We start from the raw sequence: 3,987 nt of genomic DNA, 5'->3' as shown, positions 1-3,987 counted from the left end.
AAATACAATACTATGTATGTGTATTGAACCCAGGAGAAATGTGTAGGTTTGGAGATATATATTTATGAACTAATCTCCATATAATTAGTAATTGATACTGTGTAAATTATTGAAAACATCTAGAGAGAGTGTAGATACGAAAGAGAAGAAAACCCAGAATCGTATCTTAAGGAACTGACATGATAGAGGTCTATCAGAGAAGGAGGAGCCAAAACAGAGGAGTAGCTAGTGAGATAGTAGAAAATCAGGCATATATGTGGTGAAAACTAAGGGAGTTTCCTTAAGAAGGAAGAAGGAAGGAATGGTAAAATTTGTTGTAAGAAGGAAGGAATGGTAAAATTTGTTGAATGCTGCTGAGAGGTTAAGATGAATACAGAACAATGTTTATTGCTTTGAGCAGCATAAAAGCCTTCAGTTACCTTGATAAGGGCATTTTCGGTGAAATGATGGAGGTGGAAATCAGCTGGAAACAGGTTAAAGAGTAAATAAAGAACATCTGGTTAAAAAGCCGCCACAAGTTTATTCTGTGATATAGCCTTTCTTCATCAAACAAATAGCAAAGATAACATGCAAAAACTGAAATAAAAAACATAGTTGTGGGCTTCCCTGGTGGCGCAGTGGTTGAGAATCTGCCTGCCAATGCAGGGGACATGGGTTCGAGCCCTAGTCTGGGAAGATCCCACATGCCGCGGAGTAACTAAGCCCATGAGCCACAATTACTGAGCCTGCGCATCTGGAGCCTGTGCTCCTCAACAAGAGAGGCCGCGATAGTGAGAGGCCCGCGCACCGCGATGAAGAGTGGCCCCCGCTTGCCACAACTAGAGAAAGCCCTCGCACAGAAACGAAGACCCAACACAGCCATAAATAAATAAATAAATAAATAAATAAATAAATAAATAAATAAATAAAGCATGACACAAATTAAGCAATGTGAATACCATCAAGCTTTCATCATCATAAAAAAATATTAAAAAAAAAACATAGTTGTGCTTGACAGTAAAATAAATATCCTCATGAGCAGAAATGGAATGGAGACACAAAGTAGAATGAGGCTAAATCCACAGACCTATGAGAGCTGGGCTCCTGCAGGATAATGAAAAAATTAAGTCCTGCAGTTGAGAAATGTATACCACAGCCAGTCATACCGCCTGTAGCCAAGAGCTGAAGTGGGGTCCCTCACACTTGAAAAGATGCTAAGAAGCTTATTGTTGACATTCTACCTGGGAATACTGCTTTATAAGAAGCTGTGGGTCTAGGGAGTGGATAAAGACCAGGAAGTGAACCAAGATCTCCATTGGTATATTTATGGAATTTGAAATATTTTCAATATCACTGCAAGACTGGGAATTTTAAAAGATTATAAGAATGGTTCTGCATTGAAGGTCTGGTGGGCATGTGGAGGCATGAGATGTGTAACAAGAGAGAGAGGGATATAGAAAGGGAAAAACATAAATAACCTCTCATTCAAAATGAGTGTGTGTAAAAATAAGTCACAAGTCACATGAAATAACCTAATGAAATCAATTTTATTAAATATTCAAAATAATAGAACATATTGGTTGCATGCTCAAAGAGATAATATAGACATATCAATTGAAAAAGAAAAATAACTGATAATCAAAACAGAAATGAAACTAAAATAGGTAGTAATGAAAAATAGAAATCTTGATAATAAATATAATTATTGAAATAAAACAAAGCTAATTAGGTGGTTTAAACTGGTAGACTGGCTACAGTTGTGAAATCTAATTAGGTAGGTTAAACTGTAGATTGGATACAGTGACTTGGAAGAGAATACTGAAGAATTCATTCAGAATGCTGTTCAAAAAGACAAAGGGAAAAATATGAAAATATGCATAAAATACATGTAGGTTAGATTGAGAGATCTCAACATATGTCTAAGAGAAGTTCAGAAAAAAATACAGTGTAAAGTAGTATTTGAAAATATAATAGTGAAAATTTTCCCAGAAATGAAGAAAAACATGAGTGTCCTTCAATTACTAAGTATCATAATTTAAGATGAACTGGTACCTAGAAGTATTGCAGTAAGACTGAAGAAAGACCATTAAGTGAAGGCTTAAAAAACTAACAGAAAGAAAATGTAGATTAATTCCATACTCAGCTAAACTAACATACAAGCATGAAGGCAAAATAAAAACTTTTTCAGATATTCAGCCCTACATCACTTAAAATGACATACTGAAACAAAATCCCTTATAAAAGGTGAATATTAATAAATGGATGAAAAATATAGTTAGTAAATACTAACTAAAATAAAGCTCATGAAGCAATATGCACATCACAAAGAGTAGAATGCAAGGAAATAAGCATTAATAGAAGAGACACTATATTAAGAGGAACAATCAACCTTATATATATTTATGACTTTAGATTTTGGAGTTTTGGATACAACACCAAAAGCACAAGCAGCAAAATAAAAGAAATAGGTAATTTGAACTTCATCAAAATAAAAACCTTTCTGCATCAAAGAACATTATCAAGAAAGTGAAAAAACATCATATAGAATGGGAGAAAATATTTGCAAATCGTATATCAGATAAGGGCCTAGAATCCAGAATATAGAAGAAACTCTTATAATTCAGTAACAAAAAAATAGTAAAACAACCCCAATTTTAAAATGGGCAAAGACTGGAATAGGCATTTCTCCAAAGAAGATACACAGATGTCCAATAAGCACATGGAAAGATTCCTAACATCATTAGACAGAGAAATGCAAATCAAAACTACAATGAGATTCCACTTCATACCCACTAGGATGGCTATAACTAAAAAATGGAAAATAACAAGTGTTGGTGAAAATGTGAAGAAAACGAAACTCTCCTACATTGCTGATGGGAATATAAAATGATTCAGCCACTGTGGAAATTAGCTTGACAGTTCATTTAGCAGTTAAACATAGAGATATCATCTGACCCAAGAATTCCATTCTCAGATGTATATACAAAAGAATTGAAAACAGGTATTCAAACAAAAACTTGTACATGAATGTATATAGTACCATTATTCACAATAGCCAAAAGGTGGAAACAACCCAATGTCTATTAGTGGATGAATGGATAAACTAAATGTGGTATATGCATACAAAGGACAATTATTCAGTCAAAAAAGGATTGAAGTACTGATGCATGTTACAATGTGGATGAACCTCCAAAACTTTATGCTAAGTGAAAGAAGCCAGATAGAAAAGACCACATATTGTATGATTCCATTTATATAAAACATCCAGAATAGGTAAATTCATAGATTCAGAAAACAGACTAACATTTGTCAGGGACTTGGGGGAGGAGAGTGACTGCTTAATAGGTACAAGGTTTCCTTTTAGGTGATAAAAATGTTTTGGAACTAGATAGTTCTGATAGTTGTATAACGTTTGGGTGTATTAAATGCTACTAAATTGTATACTTTTAAATGATTAATTTTATGTTATGGAATTTTACCTCATTACGAAACAAAAAAGGAGACAAAATTTTCAGGAGAAATTGACAAACCCATAGTCAAAGTAGGATATTTTAACACATTTTTGCCCTAAAATTGATTGATCAAGGAGACAAAATATTAATAAGGATATAGGATATTTGAGCAACAAAATTATCAGTCTTGAATTAATGGATATTTATAGAATCATTCACCCAATAAAGGCAGAATATGCATTCTTTCTGAGCACATGGGACATTTATAAAGATTGATGACTTACTAGGTTGCAAATAATTCCTGACACTTCTAAAATCAATATGAAGACCACCTTCTCTGAGAAAAATACAATGACAGTAGAAGTTAACTACAAAAAGATAGTTTAAAAGTTCATATATTTGGACACTCAAAATTATACTCCTATATAACTCATAGTTTAAAGAGGAAAACACTTAGAAATGACAGAATATTGAGAAACAAATGGCATTGAAAGTACTACCTACCAAAACTTGTGGGCTTCAGATAAAGAGGCACTTAGAGGTATATATACAACTT

Source organism: Eschrichtius robustus, chromosome X, assembly GCF_028021215.1.
Source record: "Eschrichtius robustus isolate mEscRob2 chromosome X, mEscRob2.pri, whole genome shotgun sequence".
Taxonomy (NCBI): Eukaryota; Metazoa; Chordata; class Mammalia; order Artiodactyla; family Eschrichtiidae; genus Eschrichtius; species Eschrichtius robustus.
Note: the sequence above shows the minus strand (reverse complement) of the source record.